General features: G+C 40.5%; 1 long non-coding RNA gene across 3 annotated transcripts; it reads left to right on the top strand.

The window, feature by feature from the left end:
* The first annotated feature begins 3,102 nt into the window (after positions 1-3,102).
* On the top strand, positions 3,103-22,662 carry LOC141991629 (uncharacterized). Of its 3 annotated transcripts, none has more exons than XR_012640411.1 (4): positions 3,129-3,168; positions 5,857-6,036; positions 9,789-9,901; positions 22,120-22,662. It is a non-coding gene; the product is annotated as an uncharacterized LOC141991629 (long non-coding RNA). The 3 variants fall into 3 exon arrangements; XR_012640412.1 differs by lacking the exon at positions 3,129-3,168 and adding an exon at positions 4,742-4,843; XR_012640413.1 differs by lacking the exon at positions 5,857-6,036 and having other exon boundaries at positions 3,103-3,168.
* The last annotated feature ends 433 nt before the right edge of the window (positions 22,663-23,095 follow it).

The following is a 23,095-nucleotide window of genomic DNA, read 5'->3' as shown; positions in this document are numbered from 1 at the left end:
CTACAGATTAACGATAGAGACACACCAACTGCTTCATCCTCCAGAGTGCTCTGTTTCACTGAACTCTTGGGGCTTGTCTTCACTACCACACTAAATTGGCACCTCGATGCAGTGGCATCAATTTATCAGGGCTGGTGAAGACTCAAAAAGTCAACGGGAGAGCACTCTCGCATCAACAACATAGCGGCGGAAATTATGTCAGCAGGAGAGCGTCTCCCACTGACATAGCACGGTGTAGAAACTGTGTTAAGTCGATGTAAGTTATGTCGCTCAGGGGAGTGGGGTTTTTTTACACCACTGAGCAAAATAACTTACATTGACTTAAGCAGTAGTGTAGACAAGGCCTAAGGTCCTCTAAACCCTATGGAAAAGTACACACCAGCTTAGTGTATTCAACTGAGGATCACCACTCTACTTAAGACACAGTACTTAGCTGTATTTATAGTGAATACAAGAATAAGTTTATCGTCAAAGACAAGATTCAAATGATAGTAAGCAATATTATTGGAAATTTGGTTACCTATAAAACAAACACATTTTCTAGAGCCTAAACTTAATTCACAAAACCTTCCCCTGTCTCCTGCAGGATAGATTACCCCAACTCCTTTTCCCAGCATTTTCAACTAGGATGGTTGAGATCCCCTTTTCATAAGTTTAAGCCCGCCCTCAACTTGTCTTCATAGACTGAAGGATGCCAGAGCATTTCTCTGCACCCCCAGCTATATCAGTCCTTCAATTTTTACCAGAAAAGAGGATCTCCCCCTTCCCTGCTGTTTACCTCTTCCTATTAATTTCCTACTGAAGTCTTCGCAAGCTCTTCATTAGCATTTGATTCAGTATGCTAATAGATTTCTATTGTATGACACACAATGGTCCAAGACAGAGATAAGTGTCTCCTACCTCCTATCTGGAGAAGTTTGTCTCACTGCACACCTCTGAGGGACCTTCCTTTCACTATAAGGCCTAGAGAACATGATTTTCATCATGTATACATAACTCCTCCCATGTTTTGCATAATACCTCTCTCAAGGATTATGATGACCAATGTGACACAGTCTTTCATGAGGGGCATTTCTTTGATGAACCCAGAGGACACCTGTGCCCTCCATCAGCTGGAATCAAGAGATCCTGGGGTCACAGGTCTTGAAGAGAGACCCTGAAGAAAATTAACATTTCCTCTTCTGTAAAATGAGATTGAGAGAAGAAAAGCATGTAAGCCCCAGTTCTGTCAAGTATTTAAGCACTTGTACATGAGCTGCCTCATTGACTTCAGTGGGACTGCTTACACGCTTGAATGATTTTCTGGATCAGGGCCCTAGAGAGGAGAAAAGAGAGGGACCTAAGAGCATTGGAGTAAGCTTTAAGGTGGGCACAGCCTTAAACAAAAAGAAAGACCCTAACAGATGAAGAGGAAGAATTGGAGGGAGGGGAAGAAGGAAGAGAATGCCCTTTAAAAAAAATAAAAAGCTTCTCCCTCTGAGTGGCAAGACCACTAAGGCCAAGACATCACAATGGGAGACACCGAGGTATTTGCACAGGCAAGGAGCAGAGATTTTAGTTCATTTATTTCCAAAAAGTCATTTCTTTGGGTTTTAAAAAAAAAGTGTTTCTGAAAAAAATCAGAAGATAAGCACAGTTGTCAGAGAGCAATCCTTACAGGGCCTGAGATTGAGTCACTGTGTTAAGTATCAGGGGATAGCCATGGTAGCCTGTATTCACAAAAACAACGAGGAGTCCGGTGGCACCTTAAAGACTAACAGATTTATTTGGGCATAAGCTTTCGTGGGTAAAAAATCCACTTCTTCTGATGCACGAAGAAGTGGGTTGCAGCTGAAGAAGTGGGTTTTTTACCCACAAAAGCTTATGCCCAAAAAAATCTGCTAGTTTTTAAGGTGCCACTGGCCTCCTTGGTGTTTTTGTAGTCACTGTGTTGATCATCATGGAATTACTGTAGGTATTTGTCCTGTTTCAGTTGAACCTAATGTGAAAAAAATGGGTTAGCAGTTGTTTTGTCCCCTGAAAAAGAAAAACAGGCAGCTATCCAAGGAGGTAATGAGTGCCAGTGTGGAAGTTCTACTGGCCGTAGAGAGCTAGTAAAATTTGGGGATACGCTCATATGGACTTTACACCCAGCTAAATAGGTCACAATTTATTACTAATCTTAGTGAGGAATTAGTCAATATTTCTTTGTGAAGAGTGGTGAGCTCAATGAAATTACTGACGGCGATTCAGGCACTGATTGCAGAAAGGATGAGAGACAGTGTGTACAGCCCTCACTAGCAGACTTATGAACTGTGTTCTCACAGTTAATGTTATAGTTGCTAACTTTTGATATCTCTGTTTCATGGACAAAAAAAGGCTTGTTTGTGGATGACTTTTCATGTTTCATTAAAGACAAATCAAATGGGAACACACAAATGCTGTACCAAAAGGACTCAGCTTTATTCAGCCAAATGCAAAAAAAATCTACTTCTCTCATACGCATTGATGCTTAAGGGAGAAGGCACCAAGTGAGTCTCCCCATAACTCAGTCAAATGACAGGGAAAAAGTGACACGGCGCATTGCAATGGCAGCATCTGGCCACCTTTTGCTAGTCAGAAGAGAGTCCTCCTGATGCCACACTCAGAAGTTTGAAAATATTTAGCATTCCTATTCTCATCAGAGTGCTGAAGTAATGAATGATGCACCATTCTGTCAACACAGTGGCTGAGCCTGTCACTAGAAAAAAAAAAAGTTACCCAAGCATCCTTCGAATTCACCACAATATTGTCTGACACTTTCGGGATCCTGAACTTCTCCATGGCAGTCTTTTTTTCTTTGTCAATTATTGCGCTGAAATATTTAGGTCATCTAGTAAATGGTTAGCTCAAGTCTCTCCCTGAAGTTCAATTTTTGTTAACAGGATTGTCATAAATATAAAGGGAAGGTTAACAACCTTCCTGTATACAGTACTATAAAATCCCTCCTGGTCAGAGGCACAATATCCTTTTACCTATAAAGGGTTAAGAAGCTCAGGTTACCTGGCTGGCACCTGACCAAAAGGACCAATAAGGGGACAAGATACTTTCAAATCTTTGGGGGCTGGGAGGGAGGCTTTTCGTCTGTCTGTTCTGTGTGCTTGCCGGACACAGATCAAGGAAGCAAGCAATCCAACTCCATTAGAATTAGTAAGTACTAGCAAGGGAATTCATTTGCTGATTTTTGTTTTGGCTGGTGATTTTCTCTGTGCTGGGAGGAAGGTGTATTCCTGGTTTTCTTTTTGTAACTTTAAAGTTTGGCCCAGAGGGAAATCCTCTGTGTTTTTGAATCTGATTGCACTGTAAGATTATCTTCCATTCTAATTTTACAGAGGTACTTCTATCCTTTTTTATTTTTATAATAAAGTTCTGTTTCTTTTAGAATCTGATTGGGTTTTTTCTTTAGTGTCCTAAAAAAACCCAAGGTTGGTCTGTGCTCATTTTGTTTATTCTCAAGCCTCCCCAGGAAAGGGGGTGTGGCGGCTTGGCGGATATTAGGGAGGAGTAGGAACTCCAAGTGGTCCTTTTCCTGAGTTTGTCTAAATCACCTGGTGGCGGCAGCATTACCCAAACCAAGGTACAAGGGAGAATTTGTGCCTTGGGGAGTTTTTAGCCTAAGCCGGTAGAAATAAGCTTAGGGGGTCTCTCATGAGGGCCCTACATCTGTACCCTAGAGTTCAGAGTGGGGAGGGAACCCTGACAAGGATGGAGATCAAGTTAGGATGCAGATCAATAGTCAGGCTCTGAAAGCTTTAAGACTGACTTGCAGTCATCACAGAATGTGGGGGTATGTGTATTCTTACTTTGGCACTGGTGAAGAATGATCCTCAAAGGATTCAGTTTCACCCAATTGTTCAGATTTTTAAACAGATCTGGCCCATAGAAATTTTGATGAGAAACTGGGCTGAAAGTCTGATAGCAATAGCATTTCTTCTATGAAGGCTGTTACCGTAGTTTCTGCTTCCAGCTGGGCCTCAAGTATTGCATACCACTAGAGTGCCCATTTTTAAGGGATTTTGGTAATTATATTTCTGATGTTACTCAGAAGCAGAAAGGCCAGTGAAAGTGAAAAGTAATAAAAATATTCTGAACTTTTTCAGTTCTGAGGTTTAAACTTAGCTCAAGTTTTGGGCAAAGGGTCACTTGCCACTAGAATACTTTCCCCAATACTATTCTTGGACTCAAACAGTGATGGGCAGCATAGTGTGCAATACCTATGACTGCAGAGACCTGGAATTGCATGTGCTTATCTGACGCTATGGTACAGCTTCTATGCTCTTCAAAAGGTTTAGGGTAAGATTGATAGAATGTTTCATAGCTAGCTAAACATCCCCTTCCATGTGATCTTAGGGAGATCCACAAATGGAAGGCTCCATTCACATGCATAGTGTGTTCCAGTGCTTTTAAGTGCTAATATTTACATTGGGTCTGTACATTAGAGGTCTAGTCACAGCACCACTCTGTTGAGATTCCCTCTGAGACCGCTTTTCCACTCAGCTTCTCTAGAACTCATTGTGACTCCAGACTGTAACTGAGATCTTTATTTGGCATACAGCAACACTGCACTGAGTTAATTAGACTCATGGGATGGGTGGGTGTAAGGTACAATCACAGCTCCAAAGTAATACAGACACCCTCTACCTTTGTATGCATTGCACATTTTGTTGCAATTATATACAATGCATTACATTTTTCGATTTGCTTGGTTACTTTGCAGAAACCAATCCCTGTGCAGGATGAGCTGTCCACACACTGTCCATGTTCGACCTACTCTTTACCTCATCTGTCTTCCTAGTTTCTTCACAAATATAGGAAGCTACTACAGGTAGTATTCACTTCAGCTATGGTATCTCTTTTCTGCCTAAGCCATATCAACAACTACTAGAGCTGGGCTCTTTGAATGAGCGTCCCTTATAGGCCATCCCAGACCATGCCCCTTTTTTAGGGAATTATTTTCTCATTTATATACCATGTATGTGATTTCTCTATGTAAACACAAAAATCATACAGAACACATGAAAATACTTAAATGAAATGTTTATCCAGATGAAATAGCTAAAACTTCAAAACTATCCAAATTCAGAGAAGTTTGGGAGCTGAAAACAGAAACTTGTATTTACTATTTTACTAGAAATGATGATCCCATTTAAACACAATCAATAATATAAAACTTACCCTAGGCAGTTTATCTGCTGATACATAAAAAATATAATATTTTCCCATTTTAACTTAACCACATTCATTTTTGTTCTATTTTCTAACACTATAAATTGAAGAATTACCATTGTCTGGATACAAAAGAATGTCGCCTAAGAGACAGTTACATTTTCTGAAGTTTTATCTCCTTAATCCCTATCAGAATTTTTTTTGTAAATGCACATCCTGAAATCCTGACTAGTAAGTGAGAGATCTGTTATGCTTGACATTTGAGATACATGTTTTGCCTTTTGTTTTGGGGCCTGCTTTAAAGGGCAGTGAGCATCAAACCTAATCTGACTTCTAATGACTCTAGTAAACATGTCTGAATGAATAAATGCCAACACATTTAAAATACAGTGTTAAATGTACTTGTTTCTATACAGAATGAAAGACAAAACTACAGCACTAGTCAGACATTGCAATTTATAGACAAAGGTGACATTTTATATTTATTTAAATAGTCTTGTCTTGACAATCTACTTGTCTTTGTAAGGCCGTTTTTCTCTCCAAATGTTATCTTTGTTCACTGCTGTATAGTATGCAGTGCAGACATTTGGAACAAAATCAGTATCTTTCACGTTCAAGAAAATAAATGTTAAGGAACGGCTCATTTTAATTTACTTCATATATCTGTTACAGGTGCAGTGAAATTTAACAGGCATATGCCAGAGGAATATTATACCTGATCACATAAGTTGCTAAGGAAACTCACTGAATACACATTTTAAAATTTTCCCTGAAGGGAAAAGGGGAACAAGGAGGGAGTTAGACAATCTGGGTGAATCCTTTGAAGTGGAAGCAGAGTCCCAGGCTCATCTGGTGAGTGGATCGAAGACTTGCTTAAGAATTGAGTTGTCACTCCCACGGTGTAAATAGCAAGTCCATATGTGCCTTTACACAGTTGATCCAGGTTGCCAAGGAATAATATCTCCAGTTTTTAAAGCAGCAGTTGGAGGAAAACAAAATCTATTCAATTATTTTTGAACAGGACAAGATATTATGGGTGGGACTGGCATCACCTGTCCAGACAAAGCATGACAACCTAATGGTTACTCCATTTGTTCAAGCAGCAGAGTGCTGTCATGGATCTGAAAGTTTCCAACCTTGCTGATGAATCTTGTGGGGGCCAGTAGGATCTCTGTGACTCAAAGCACCCTACACACTATTCTAATATTTTTGTACAAAATATACCTTGTGAGGTATCATTTGAAAACTAATAACTTGCTAGTCAATAATACCATGGTGAAAAGTATGTACTGTTAATCTAAACCAACAGTGCTGTGTTTGTACGAAAGCAAGTGTCAGCTCCAGTTAATGTGGTAAGCTGTGGGGTTGTGTCTCCTTAAAGGAGTAAATGGATCTTATTGTTCTGAGTTGAAACAGGACTGGACATTGCAGAGCACATGGTCTGGGGAAGGTCAGGACTGGGAACATGTTGGAGGCACCTGGTTTCATTAACCAAGTCTAGTCAAGACAAAAAAGTGTGTCCGTGATAATTGTTAGCAAGATAGTTGGATTCAACCACCTTGAATCAGAGCTGTATAGCACACAGAACATGAAGTGCATGCTGGCTGTATGTCTCCAGCAGAGAGCCACAAGTAGCAGAAGCATTTTGGGGCACTCAGGATTATAATACAAGTGGTGACAACCTCTTACTGGTCCAAATTTCACCCCAGAATGTGACAGCCACATGATAGAATTTGTCTTTTCAGTTTGCTTTTTTTAAAAACCTATGAAATTACACATAAATCCTGTTAAAACAATGTCATAAAAAGGTAGTAAAGTCAAGCACTTACAAGTTAAGAAAATGCCTGAGTTAAGGTTGCCTGAGCAACCTTAATTCAGCCCCTTGTACCATCATGAATGCAGTCTTTCATGTTATTTTCCCTCCCTCTGCCAGGTCCCTACCATATTTAGGATATGTCTATACTTCGTACACACTTGGGGCAGCTAGCCCCTCCCTCCACTCTTGCCACCGTGACTACACTTCTATTTTTAGTAAGCTCTCTCAATCAGAGCTCCTTGAACTGGAAACATATATCTTTAGTGCACAGCTTGGACAGCACTCACTCAATGACCAGCTATTCAATATTTTTTCTCCTCCTCATTCAGTGTGACACCCACTAATTCTATCTTCAGAGCAGGATTTAAATGATGTCCTTGTGGGCTTTTCTATGGTACTCATTACTATAGTTCCCCTGTGAGGTGAGAGACTGTTATCCTCATGTTACAAATGGGGAGCTGAGGCACAGAGTATCCACTAATTCTGGGTGCCTGAGATACCTGGGACTTGATTTTTTTTCTGTGTACAAAGAGCTATATAATGCTAAGCACAGCTCCCATGGATTTCAACTGCCGTGGTGAGTGATTAACGCTTCTGAAAATCTGGACCCAGGGTTTCAAGTTGGACATCTTGAAAATTCAGAACACAACCCAAATTAATGGTAAGTGATTTGTCCAGCACTTCACAGGATCTCTGGGGCACAGGTAGAGAGGAGTCAGTTCTTCAGTGTTTTAACCATGTGTGACAGAGTAGGGAGTGGGGAGGATTGACCTGGGGATGTTGCAGGGAGTTTTACTGGTACTGTCTGCATTGGTGATGGGATATCAGGGTGTGACTTCACTTGAGGGAGGATACCTGAGCTTGTAACCTGAGCCCAGGACGGGGTTGGGGCCAGGTGACACCTTTTGCCCAGGAAACTGGACAAAGGCTGGAGGAGGAGCTGGGGAGGCGGGGGTGTGGCTGGAGGAGATTGCTGGAGGGGGGTTCAGTTTGGAGCTGGCTGGCGAAACAGAGGGAGACCCAGGGCAGGGATCTAGGCTCCCTGCCCCCCAAGATGGACCAGACTGAGGGGGTCCTGTTGTGTGTACCTACAAGCTCTGTTTTGGACTGTGTTCCTGTCATCTAATAAACCTTCTGTTTTACTGGCTGGCTGAAAGTTACGGTGAATCTCAGGAAGTGGGGGGTACAGGGCCCTGACTCCCCCACACTCTGTGACACCATGAGACGCTGCTTTCTCTTCCTGCAGTCCCCTGACTTCTTCACTACTTATCTTCCAACTTCTGCAACAAATGAGGCCGGGATCCTACAGACATTATCCTCCTTCACTACAGAGCCTTGATTCATCCCCAGAGCAGGTTCACATTGTGCATTGAATGAGGCAGGGGGCCTGGAGAAAAAATAAAATAAAAATAAAAAAGTTTATCATGTAATTATAGATTGTATCATAATGCGTACTCATAAGGAGGCTGAATTTAGCATGCACAGGCCACAGGAAATGGAGCCATGTACCCTGTATTATCTTTACCACATTGTGTAAAGTGCTAGAAAGCTCAGCACTTCAATCTTTATTCAGGCCAAAAACTTGCATGAAAGTTAAATCAGCATTTTGTATAATTAAGAACTTCAGGAATGGGCCCCATCATGAAGGAATGTAGGCATTAAGAAACCAGATCTAAAGTCCATTGAAGTCAAGACTCCCACTAACTTCAGTGAACTTTGAATCAAGCCATATATCTGCAGAGAGCTGTGAAATGGAGTTTAACAATGGAAGCGTATGAAAGAGTTGTATTATAGTTTTCTCAGAGAGGGCATTAATCTTGTCTGTTTCCTCCCCCTCTTTAGCAGGCTTATACTTAGGCCAACCGCCTGTGCTTTCTCAGGGTGCTATAATGCATTTTATAGCCACCTGACAGGTAGGGCATAAGATCAACATCTTGTGAGCTATTCTCCTGTGCTAGGACAAGAACATCTTGTCCTCAGTGATCTGTTCTCTGATTGCCCACTGAATGAGAGGACTAAGGTTATTATACAGGTTGTTACCATTTAAGACACCAGGCTGGCTACTACAGCATTATTGAAACAATACCACCGGTGAAGAGGAAATCATAAAAGAATCTAGAGTGACCCCACACAGCACAATTTATTGGATAACAACTAGAATTGGCAAAAGCTATTTTACAAGAAACTTTTTAGTTTATTTTAAACAAAGCTTTGCTGCAAGGACATTTCCAGCTGTTACAGTCAGACACAGGAATAAAATAAAAGGGACAATGGAGAACATTAGGTCAGGAGGGTAATAGAGGGCTAGATTGTGGTATTCAGCTACAGCCCTGAGTAAGCGGCTCAGAAAACTCACAATAATTCCTAGAGCACCGATCTTGCCTAGGAGATGAAGGGGGGAAAATTTACTACAGCTAACTAGAAATTTGATTAAATGTTTTCATTAGAAAATGCTCATTCATCCAAAAATATTTTACTTACCTTGCAACTGTGATTCTTGGATGTGTTGTTTACACAGATACCATTCTAGGTTCTCCATAATCTTTTTGAATAGCAACATCCATTGTTGTTGTGCCAGCACCCTAATGTGCCCTCACAACCACTGTAGCAGAGAGTGGGGCAGGGTGGCCTCAACCACCACTTAGTTCCTTTGGCAATAAGAATCCCAAGTGGATAAGACTCCAAATTGGTGGGCAGGTTATACAATCTGCATAGATAGCACATCTCAAAGAACCTCAGTTGCTGTAGGGTAAGCAAACATGCTTTCTTTGTGTGATTGTCCACACAGATTCCATGCTAAATGACTGACACACAGTTCTCAAACATGGAGGTGAGAATAGGAGTTCTACTTAAAGAGAGACTGCAGGACATCCCTATCACAGCTAGCACCTAATCTGGAAGGTAAGTAACTAAGTATGAACAGAACTCAGGCTATACCTAAATCTGAAATATGTAGGTATCTTACCCAAGAAAACAGAGAGACTGCCTGAGGCCTAGTGCAGTGGACTCTAATGTGACCCTTTCACAACCAGAACGGGAGCAGTCTAACCTAGCAGACAGAGTGGAAGTCTGGAGTCAGGCCAGGTCTGGCTGCCAGAACTTGAGAGCCCAAGATAGGCCAGAGGGCAACTGGGAGTCAAGTGTCATGAGGGAGGCCAGGTCAGGATACTAAGAATTCAAAATCAGGTAGCACAGGGAAGGCCAGTTGCACAGATGACTTCCTGGACCCCTGTTTGGTTTACATAGAAGTAAAGAATCAATCAGATCCCAGGACTGGAGTCTTCTCCTGAAGTTGAGCTTTGAGTTCTGGTGACTGTTACCAGGTTACTGGGTGGCAGGTTGAAACATATTGGCTCCTAAGAGCCTTCTGGACCAGGGTTTGGAGACCTGTGGGGCACCTGCTGAACAGTGTTGGACTGGAATTTTGGGGTCCTTCCTATGGAACACTTGTACATTTTTCCAATGGCTCCCAGGTGCACTCCTCAGAACCATATCCCTCCCAGCTGATAAACAGGGGAGGTTGTGGTACTTTGTTCAGAGTCCAGAACCTTGTAAAGCACAACCCTGTACCTAAGCTGGAGGAGGCGATGGCTGGGTCATAAGAACATAAGAATGGCCATACTGGGTCAGACCAAAGGTCCATCCAGCCCAGTATCCTGAGTACTTACAGTGGCCAATGCCAGGTGCCCCAGAGGGAGTGAACCGAACAGGTAATGATCTAGTAATCTCTCTCCTTCCAACCAGTTCCACCCTCTGACAAACAGAGGCGAGGGACACCATTCCTTACCCATCCTGGCTAATAGCCATTAATGGACTTAATCTCCATGAATTTATCCAGTTCTCTTTTAAACCCTGTTATAGTCCTAGCCTTCACAACCTCCTCAGGCAAGGAGTTCCACAGGTTGACTGTGCGCTGAGTGAAGAACAACTTCCTTTTATTTGTTTTAAACCTGCTATCCATTAATTTCATTTGGTGGCCCCTAGTTCTTATATTATGGGAACAAGTAAATAACTTTTACTTATTCACTTTCTCCACACCACTCATGATTGTATATACCTCTATCATATCCCCCCTTAGTCTCCTCTTTTCCAAGCTGAAAAGTCCTAGCCTCTTTAATCTCTCCTCATATGGGACCCGTTCCAAACCCCTAATCCAGTGGCTCCCAAATTTTAACAACCTGTGAACCCCTTTCACTAAAATGTCAAGTCTTGCGAACCCCCTCCTAAAAATGAATATTTCCAGGGATTTTCTCCTTTACCTGAATATAAATTATAAAAGCAGTGATCTTGGAAATATAAAATTTGTTTTTATGACATGCTTATTACACACTATTTATTATTAATTATTTATCACTACAGTATTTTTATTACATTATGAAAACGGCAACACTCTTCCAAGATCTCACTTTCATATCACTTTGAATAAGCCTGTTACAAGACAAGGCTCCTATGTGAAACAGCATCAAGGTATTTAAGAAGCCAACTCAAAGAGTTCCTCCTACACAAGCATTCAGGTCTTGTTTGCCTAGACTGCTCAACGCACGTTACAACAAAACTTAAACTTGTTCTTCGTAATAATTTTAAAAACAATACTAGCTGCCTATTTAATTTTAAAAAACATCAAAAAATATCCACCTCCTTTTCCATTTCTTATGAGTCTTGAAGTTTAAATCTCCTCAGTGTGTGCTTGCTTTGATCTGTTTAGCTCTTGGAAGTCTGCTGCTGGCCCCGTGCTGCCTGGGGTCCCTATGGACAGCTCTGTCCACCATTAGGAAATTCCCCCCCGAGAACACCCTGTAACATTTTGTGAACCCCAGTTTGAAAACCACTGCCCTAATCATTTTAGGTTTCAGAGTAGCAGCTGTGTTAGTCTGTATCCGCAAAAAGAAAAGGAGTACTTGTGGCACCTTAGAGACTAACAAATTTATTTGAGCATAAGCTTTCGTGAGCGACAGTTCACTTCATCTGATTTTAGTTGCCCTTTTCTGAACCTTTTCTAATGCCAGTATATATCTTTTTTGAGATGAGGGGACCACATCTGTATGCAGTGTTCAAGATGTGGGCGTACCATGGATTTATATAAGGGCAATAAGATATCCTCCGTCTTATTCTCTATCCCTTTTTTAATGATTCCTAACATCCTGTTTGCTTTTTTGACTGTTGCTGTACACTGTGTGGACGTCTTCAGAGAACTATCCACAATGACTCCACGATCTTTCTCCTGATTAGTTGTAGCTAAATTAGCCCCCATCATATTGTATGTATAGTTGGGGTTGTTTTTTCCAGTGTGCATTACTTTACATTTATCCACATGAAATTTCATTTGCCATTGTGTTGCCCAATCACTTAGTTTTGTGAGATCTTTCTGAAGTTCTTCACAGTCTGCTTTGGTCTTAACTATCTTGAGCAGTTTAGTGTCATCTACAAACTTTCCCACCTCACTCTTTACCCCTTTCTCCAGATCATTTATGAATAAGTTGAATAGGATTGGTCCTAGGACTGACCCTTGGGGAACACCACTAGTTACCGCTCTCCGTTCTGAAAATTTACCATTTATTCCTACCCTTTGTTCCTTGTCTTTTACCAGTTCTCAATCCATGAAATGACCTTCCCTCTTATCCCATCGGTCCTGCATGGGAAAGGGATTTTCATTTCAGGTTTCAGAAGTGATGCCTGAAACATTGGTCAATCTTCAGAGATTAGAGTAGTTGCAGTTCAAAGGGACTGGGTTGATCTGTTGCTGGATCCTAGGAACTGAAAGTCCAGTGTATGAGTGGGTCTGCATATGGAGGTGCAGAGCCATACTTTTCCCCACTGAATAGGTGAGACCTTGCTGTTGATGCTGATCCACGTACTGTTTGTGGTCTATTCTCGGCTTTTCAAAGTGTTTCACCAGACCCAGGAAAAAGGTGAGGAATCTGCCACACTAGGTGTCAGGCAGCCAGCTTCAGAGAGAACATGGTAGTTGTGGGTGGAAGCTATATCTGTTTTTTTTTAAAAGGGGGTGGGGTTTTGACCCATGGATGTATGGTCTGCATTCTTATACGCAAACTCCCCGTAAGGGAGAAACAAGGACCAATCATCCTGGTGATGACTGACACACCATTGTAGATACTGCTTGAGGATCTGGTTCATAGAATATCAGGGTTGGAAGGGACCTCAGGAGGTCATCTAGTCCAACCCCCTGCTCAAAGCAGGACCAATCCCTGATTTTTGCCCCAGATCCTTAAATGGCCCCCTCAAGGATTGAACTCACAACCCTGGGTTTAGCAGGCCAATGCTCAAACCACTGAGTTATCTCCTCCCCCTCCCCCCCGCCCCCCAGATTGGTCATTTCCATTTGGCTGTTGGACTGGGGATGATAAATGGAGGAAAGGCATGTGCAGAGCCCCATGCCAGAACTGGGCCAAAATTTGGGACCCCTATCAGAGGTAATGCACTCCAGAAGGCTATGGAGATGGACTTCATGGCTAATCCATAGCTGGTACATTTCCCCAGTGAGGGCAGAGGAGACCTGTACAGGGAATGAAGTGGTTCAATACAGTCAAAATTGTTGTAAATTTGTTGGACTCTGGTAATTCTACAATGAAGCCTGTGGTGATGGCTGTCCAGGGATGAGATAGGGTGCCCAAGGCCTGGAGGAGACCACAGGTTTTGTGGTGTGGCATCTTGAGAAAAATTAGGAGAAAATACTTTCCACCAGAACTGCCAGTGGTTTAATGTTTTCATGCTATGCAGGCACTCCAGTTTTTGATCAATGAATACCTGGAATGGGTGGTGAGCTACTAGTTGTGTTTTAATTTGTATTCTGAAGCGTCAACTGCATTGTTGTTTCCTATAGTTTGTTGGTGTTACTTGTCAAATAAGGGAACTTACTCCTTTCAACTATTGCAATACAATTTCAGTATCCATTTCTATAATCAGAATATAATTTTTTAGTAGCATTTACCTTTCTCCTGTGAGGATGGAGCCCAAATGCAGTCTGAAATCCTAAGAAAAAATTCCTGGTTTAAAAAAATTCCACTTTAAAAAGTCAAAAATAAGTAGCTTTCATCCTTCTGAACCAGCTACTGTGTATCATTTGATACAATATTTAATACAAAGATCAATCTCCAGTACTTATCTGAGTTAGGAGAGAATGGCTGACTATAAAAAAAAATAGAAGTAATTTTCAAAATGCAACTGTTGGCAGAAGTCAGGATGAGAAAGTTGTCAGACAGTATTCAACTAATACGTGTATTACTTTTGCTAAGCCCACTAAAGATAGTTATGAGACTCTTAATACACCATATTGTTGCACACACAGAGGAATGGAAGTGTTTAAATCAGATCAAGACTAGACCTTTTTGAGGAATGAAAACATCCTGACAATCTAGAAAGAATATATTACACACACAAAACAGGTATGGTCAAACAGATCACATTAACTGAGTTTTAAACATCCTCTTTCTACACAAGCAGTGCAGTTAATAGGGATATACACTGTATAAAATTGTCCACAGTTATTATAGTCTCACCAAACACTTCTGTAAATAGCTTAATGCATGTTAAGGCTAGGTTTATTGCAGGCTGCAAGGACCCAGATCTTCAGCACGTTAATTGGCAGTTATGTTTTGGAGGTACACTGATTTACCCAAGCTCGGATCTATCTGTTTATTTTTAGATAAAGCGAATGTTGACAGATATAACTGCTTAGGGGAAAAGAGACTGAAATTATACAGTACTAAAAGTGTGCACCAGCAGGGTCTACACACACCAATTAATACCCAACACATTAGGTACATTAAAGGCATGTGATTTCTAAGGTGCACTATTACCCCACCACGTAGACAAATCCTTAGTCTTTAATCACTATTATATTGTAAAAAGTCCTGTATTACAAGTATTAATTTTTCTAGTTATCTAAATCTTGTTCAGTGTTTTTCTCTAACATACATTTTGTCAAAGTTCAAAATTCTTAGTTATACCAATTCACAAAGTCAAATGGACATAATGTTTTGATGTGTTATATATAAAGATCTCCTTAACCCCTTACTTTTTATCCAGTTAGAACAAATAAAAGTTTAATGAATGTTTCTAGTATTGTGCCAATGCCGTAAAGGTTTACCAAAAAAAACAAACCCTGAGTAGAGAGACAGTGCTGTGCATTCAGAAGTGAGCAATGGATTGTTATTAAAATGACTGGAAATGTGTTACTCTCCACTCAGGAGGAGTTGTCAAGTCCTTAAAAATACACAATGTTGGACTTTAACAAAAGTTTTGCACCGACATTAAAAAAAATTGCAATCTGCAAAGCCAATCTGGAGAAAGGGAATTAAACACATACTTTCTGATATCTTAGCCCTTGCTGCCACCTGCAGCTCTCATAAAAAACAGTGTTTTCTCATTAAGAGTTTCCATTTCAGAGCCCTAGACACCGTAAACTGAGAAACCGTTTCAAACACACTAACTGTAAACTCTCCATTACAAAACTGTGGTAACAACTTAAATAAAGCTATTGCCACGATTGTCAGTTCCAATGTAAGTGTTGTACCTCATTTAATATCCACATTACACAGGAGAATACAAGGAGCCAGACTCTGCTCTCATTTACCTCACTGTATATCAGGAGTAATACTACTGCAGGCAATGGTGATAGAGTGGTATAATACCAGTGTGAGAGCAGAGTCAAAACCTGTATCTTTTTTTTATAGCCAAGGTTACCAACTGTCTTACTGGGAGTCTCACAATATTTAGTGTTTTTCTAAAAGCCCCAGTCCATGGAATCACATGATTAAAAGAGAATCTCAGTTTTCATTTTTAAGTAGCCTTTGGTTACAAGGAAAAGCTTGAAAATCTATGAATGCTACACTCTAGGCTCAAAAACTAGAAGGCAAACAAAGAGAACCCAAAATGTATCATTTTTAAGATCTCATGATTTTTAAGCCAATATTATGACCTGAGTCTTGAACAGTTGTGGTCAGTAATACATCTCATACTTATCCACGTAGGTTGTTGTTGACAGTATATTTTTACAAAGCAGGCTATAAAGGATAATGTACACTATATATAGTGCATTTGATCTGGATCTTCAGCTAACTGGCCTCTCTGAGTAAGCAGTCTGTGGGGTGTGCCCATTTGTCTTCTCCTCAATACTCTGGCCCTTTATATTAATTTTCTGGAGGGAACTTGCCCAGGGTCATTCCACATCTGGACAGTTATCAAAATACAACTAGATTCTACTTTGCATCACAGCAAGCCTAACAGCCCCTTGCTTTGTTCAGCCGCAGGACTAGAACCTGGCTCCAGACCGATGCAGGCTCCATTGTGGCAGAGAGGCTCCTGGGTTCAGCTGCTCCCTGAATTACCCCTGTCATTGAATATTAAGCCTGATTTGGGGAGCAGAGAAGATATGCTAGTCTGAATAACTATGGTTATGGCTACTCTAATCGGGATTTACCAGGTTGGTCCTCCAGGACTCCAACCACAGAGACCCATCCAGGAGGGCTCTACCCAAAAAGATGTAGTCCAGAACATCGTTTCCTCACCTAGCAGGTTGCAACTCCAGAGGGTCACAGAAAGTAATGGGGGGGAGCTGGATAGAACAGAAAATATTATTACTATTTAAATCAAAGGAAGTCTGACTTCTCTATACCCCACACATTCTTATCCTTCAAGGCCATATGTTCTCCGTCAACCTTTCAAAACACCCACACAAATAAATTGTGTAGACTTATCATGGGTACAGTTTTTACTCTTATTTTTATAGCAAGTATAAACAGGTCGCAAAAGTGTTTTGACATTGAATAAGAGATTGACAACCTGAGAAGGCTGAAAAAAACTGGCCTTTCAAGCACATCATCTCACAGTTAGCTATAGCTTGGAGCTACGGCTAGAGCACCATCTCTCACCCATGCCTAGGAGCAATAACCAGGGGAAAGCAGATAGAGCTCATCCCACAAACCAGGGTGCAACCAGAGCTAGACACCCAGCAAGGGACCAGTCTCCTGGCCAGACCACCCCTCACAGACCAAAGAAAGGAGCAACTGGCACTAGGGGCTAGCAACCCCACCCCAGCCTTCCACCCACTCAAAGGTTGGAGCAACCACTGTCAGAGACAAGGATGTGGGTAGTAATACCTACTGGCTACTGCAGGAGTCAGGAATCAGTGCCAGAGCCAAAGGTCAAAGCCAAGGATCAGGAATCAGAGCCCAGGACCAGGATCAGAGCCGAAGTCAGGAATTGGAGCTGAACGGCAGAATCCAGGTTACCTGGAGCAAAGCAAGAGTAAGGCCAAGGTAGGCACAGGGCTGAGAACAAGCAGACACAAGGGCTACCACAGCCATAGGCAAATGTTTAGAGAAGCTACTACATTGCTGCTTCTGGGCTTAAAACCTGATCTGCTGACACTTCTAACCAATCAGGCAGTATAGCCTGTCAGGCAACCTACTACAGACCAGCTGCGCTTGTTAAATTGCCCAGAGACTGGCTCTGCTGCAGAGCCTGCTTCCAGACTGACTCTATTGCAAGCCCTGATTCCTGACACCCATCAAAGTTTTCTGAAGAACAAAGGCAGGGAGATAGCCCAAAAAGCCTGCCAGAAGCATAGCAAATCTTATGTTCCTGAAGCTCATGCCACACTGTAGCCTTGGCAGGCTTAAGTTCCAGCAATCAGAATATTTGCTGTTGCTTCTGTAAATAAGGCAGTACATATTCAGATTTGCAAATTAGCATTTTGAGTAATTTGCATAAAATCTCCACATTTTTGTGCCTTCAGCTTTGACAGGCATTCCTGAGACCTTCATGCTACAGCACAGATCATTACCACTTTACAGAGCATGAATAATATCAGGAAAAGGTTATCTGGTAAGAACTTATGTGTCCATGTAATCCATCCATTGCTTTATGAACAAGCAGTCAGTTCAGCATCCAAATCCATATAATATTCCTGTATGCTACAATTTCCATTTTGATTGCTGACACATGTGAAAAACTATATGTTACCACACACCTCTTCTGTGATTACATACATGCAGCTGCTGAAAAGCTCACGTTATTCCAGCTAAAGTCAGCATCAATGCAAGCTCAAAATGTTTCATTCTGATCCACTCTCTGCGATTATATATTACAGTTTAGTGTTTTGTTTTGTGTTTTTTAAAGATTCCACTAACTTTTCCTCAGACCTCTTTCAACACAGATCTCCAGATCTTCTTTTTTTTTTTTTTTTTTGCAACAGAGCAGCATAGAATCTGAGCCCATGAAGAGAAGATGCTGTCAGGTTTTCAAACACATAAGTAACATGACATTTCAGAAATATGCAGTGCATATTTATTTATATTAATAGGTCATTAATATTCTGGCATTTGGAATCATATTTAATAAAGCATTTTGGAATGGAGTTAATTCCTGTTTTCCCCAACTACTGTCTATTTTTTTATTATAATCACCACCACTCTCCTACTTTTCTAGATCAGAAGGTAGACAAGCAACTTTATCAAGATTTGATGCTGTATCTCAAATCATTGTTATTCTGTGCTATATCTGAAATGCAACCTAGTGTGACTGGAAGCATGTCGCCATAGGCATTAGTCAGAAATTTTTTTTTCTCCATGTGAGTATATTTTACAACCATGGCAGAAACAATGTTCTAATTTGCTCTTCAGATATTATAATTTAGTTTATTATGGTAGAGTCCAAAGACTCCAGGGCTCCACTGTGCTAGACACTGTACAAACACAAGATTCAGAGTAACAGCTGTGTTAGTCTGTATTCGCAAAAAGAAAAGCAAAGAAAAAGAAAAGAAAGTATCTAAAGCTATTACCAGCAGGAGAGTGGGGTGGGAGGAGGTATTGTTTCATGGTCTCTGTGTGTATATAATGTCTTCTGCAGCTTCCACAGTATGCATCCGATGAAGTGAGCTGTAGCTCACGAAAGCTCATGCTCAAATAAATTGGTTAGTCTCTAAGGTGCCACAAGTACTCCTTTTCTTTGTACAAACACAGTGAGAGACAATGCCTGCCTCAAAAAGCTTACAGCACACCTCCCAAATGTTCTGGATTTCCCCCCAAACCTCCTGTTCCAGTTAAAGCAGGGCATTTCCCATGTTCAGGGACATCTGGGGGGCAGTTTGCCCCAGGCCTCCCATTTGAGAGGGCCCTTAGATCAAGTGGCATTGCCACCTGGCACACAGGGTCTCAGTGCCACTCTGGTTTGGTCTGGCCACCCCTCTATCTCCATTTACAGAGAGGTGGCCAGATCAAACCTGAGTGGTACTGCTTCCTGTTTTAACCAGTTGAAATGCTGGGAGGTACGTTACAGTCTAAATAGATAAAACAGATGGGGCAGAGTGGCAGGGAAGGAACAGAAGCTTGCACAAGGTCACAAAGCAAAGAAAGGAATAGAACCCAAGTCTCTTTTGTCCTAGTGCAGTGCCCAACCACTGGACCACTGTGCTTCTCTAATGCTTAGCCACTCATCTAGATGTTGCAATCAAATCAAGCTGCAAAAAGATTCTATGCTTGTTGCCATGTATTAGGAATAATTAGGGAAACAACATTCTTAAAATATAATGCCTGTATGGTAACACTACTGGCACTTGTTTTCTTAAGTCAGCCCTGTTTCCTCATTTCTAAAAACCTTCACTCCAGCAGTAGGGAAGCAGGAATCAGAGGGGTAACCGTGTTAGTCTGTATCCACAAAAACAACGAGGAGTCCGGCGGCACCTTAAAGACTCCTCATTGTTTTTGTGGAAGCAGGAATGGTTCTCAATAATAAATACAGTGATTAATGTGTTGGCATTTATTATGTCTACACTGCAGTTAGAAGGGTGTTTCAAAGTGTGAGTAGACAGACTCACGCTAGCTCTGCTCAAACTAACACTAAAAATAGCAATGCAGCTTGTGGCAGCATGGGCAGTGGCTTGTACCCAGGCAGAGCTAGCACACGTCTGTCCATCCATGCCAGGAAGCATGCTCCCAGCTGCAGTGTAGACATACCCATACATAGGAGTTAGTTCTTCTCACACTCTGTAGCTTACCTAAGGAGCACTAGCTATCTTTAGATGCGTGAAGCAACAACATAATGTACTGGGGTCGACTTGCTGTTGAAATGATAGATTTCATTATTCTAAGCAAAGGAAGGGGTGAGAGCAGCAGAACAAGGACAGTGGACTTCAAAAAAAAGCAGACTTTAACAAACTCAGAGAACTGGTAAGTAAGGTCCCATGGGAAGCAAATCTAAAGGGAAAAAAGAGTTAAAGGAACAACAGCAAACTATCCTGATGCAAAAGAAATAGGAAGAACTGTAAGATGCTAATATGGCTGCATCAGGAGGTTTTTAATGACCTGAAAATCCAAAGGGAATCCTACAAAAAGTAGAAACATAGACAAATTGCTAAGGATAAGTACAAAAGAATGTTACAAGCAGGTAGGTACAAAATCAGAAAGGCTAAGGTACAAAATAGTTATACCTAGCAAGTGACATAAAAGGCAATAAGAAGAGGTTCTATAACTACGTTAGGAAGAAAAGAAAGATGAAGGAAAGTATAGGAATTTTAAAAATTACAAAAGAAGAAGTACGTGTAAGTCCTGAAAGGGTGGACTGCAATTAGAATTTTACAAATTACATTTGCAGCAATGTCTTGCATAATTCTGACAAGAAAGCAGATTTTCAAGTTAAGAGCACATAAAGTCTGGTGGTTTTTGGAAACTTAGTGCCATCCAGTGCATCAAGATGAACACTACATGATGTATATAAAGATGCTAGTAGAAGGAAAATTAAAGAGACAAGGTGGGTGAGGTAATATCTTTGATTGGACCAACTTCTGCTGGTGAAAGAGAAAAGCTTTTGAGCTTACACAAAGCCCTTCTTCAAGTCTGGGAAATGTACTCAGAATACCACAGCTAAATACAAGGTAGCACAGATTTTTTAGCATAAGTAGTTACTGTTACATATTTCAAGGGGCCATTCAAGATGAAGTGGCCTGTTAATGCCTCTCAAGTCATAAGGGGTAAAGGAAGGGGAAGGGAAGGACAGCTGGGGAGGGAGATTGTTAGAGGAAAAGTAATTTTTCTGGCAAGTATGGTGTACTTGCTAATGAATTCTGACTAGTAGAAAACTTATGTTTTTTTATCAGGATACCACAGAGTAGGGAATTTTTTTAAAAAGTTTCTCTATTATGACAACACTGGCCAAAATACAAATTGAAAGAAGTCAGACACATTTCAGTAGGATTTTTTTAAATGTTTGTTTTAGAGGTGATATGATAAGATCCCTGATATGGTATGGAGACAAATTGATGAATGATAAGATTATACAGCAGAAAAGGAATGTCTTTCAGATAATTCATATAATTTCATCACCCATGTTTCTATGCCAGACATAGAATATGAAAAAAAAAATCCATTTACCTCAAGAAATTTTTAAATAAAAATTAGCATAATGTTGAATCTGTGTCCAGCACAGGCTGACAAGAAATAATTGTCGGTTTTTTTCCTTCCTATTTGTAAGAGGCTGAGAATAAATGGAAAAAATATCAGTGAGTTACTCAGAACTTCATTACTTTTTAAAAATAATTGCTAGAGCATTTTAGCTGCAAAGAAAAGGACAAAAATAAGGATGAAAGTAATTCTATGTGATTCATTATTTTGGGAATAAACTAGCAAAGCACATTTTCTCTACATATAAGACTGAATCCAAGTGCCATTTAAATCAATGGCAAAACGCCTCTTTGACTTCACTGGGAGCAAGATCAGGCCCACTATAAAATGACAAAAGAAAGTGCAGGGCCTGCTATTCCTCTTTCCCAGTTTCTTAAAGAATTTCCAGTTAGCTGGACATGTTGGGTATAATTGAAATTGGCTAATAGTTAAACTTGCACCAAGGCTTTGAGGGTTTTGCTATTCATTCATTTAAGAGGATTCTTATGTTTTAGGTAATGTATTGTAATTTGGTAAATGGATAATACATTTTTAATAGATCTATTCTTACATAATATCAATTTTTCTTGCATTTTACTTTTTGTGTTCTTGAGGTTTATTCTTTTAACTCAGTGTTCATTTTCTATGTTTTCAGTGTATTTCTGGATGGATTTTGGTTCAGTGCATGGAAAATATAATTTTAACTTTTTATTCCTTTTCCAGGAATCCAATCACTGTGACCTCTGTGTACTTGTTCCACTACTCAGTATGTACAATGAACCAGAAATCGTAAAACGGAAATCAGATTTGGAAAAGGATTATACTGAATGCCTACCGTTGTATCTCATAAGCAACAAAAGCTTTTTTCTGAAAGATGAGGAGACTTCTCCTGATGGGAAGAAAGAAAAAGGGAATCGTGTACTGTAATGAGAAGGATGAAGAACATGAATCAAGCTGTCTCACATGAAGGCATATACAAGTTATTATAACTGTGAATCACACAGTAGGTGAAGCTCTATGCCAAGAATAGCAAGGAATGTGAATTGAGAAGAGAACAGCGATTTCATATTGAAAGCAGCAAAACAAAAGTAAAAATCAAGCCTATCCAAACCATAGAGTTTCTGAAAGCCATGTTTCAAACTCTTTGACTTTTATTTACAAATCCCATAACATGATTCTTTCATGGTTTTATGTTATAGAATGTTTTATTGTCTAGCTGAAAGTATTCATCAAAATCACCAATATAATTTATTGTTGTAACCTGAAGTAGCAAGTTGATCATCAAACACTATTACAAAAATATTCTGTTCTCATTTCCAGAAATAAAGTAAATTAATTTGAATTCAGATTAATCAATTCAGATACTACAGTGATAGCAACCATGTAAATACCTGGATAGATAGACCGACAGACAGACAGACATATTTTGTCAGTCCATGTACTTCTTCGATACAAGCTTAATTGTGATCTCAGATATTCAGATATATTGCCACATTTTTGCACAAACACAATTTTACTCAGCACAAAACTAACGAGCTTTGAAATTCTTGAGCAACAAGTTCATAATATATGAATCATGTCATTACCCCAATCTACCACCATATTTTCAAATTGGAAAAACAAGTACACAGGCTGATAGGTTCTTTCATAGTAAATGTTTTACATTCACCATGGGAAACTGGTATTTTTCACTTAGCAC

Source organism: Natator depressus, chromosome 7 (genome assembly GCF_965152275.1).
Source record: "Natator depressus isolate rNatDep1 chromosome 7, rNatDep2.hap1, whole genome shotgun sequence".
NCBI lineage: Eukaryota > Metazoa > Chordata > Testudines > Cheloniidae > Natator > Natator depressus.
This window is presented reverse-complemented; position numbering and strand designations above follow the sequence as displayed.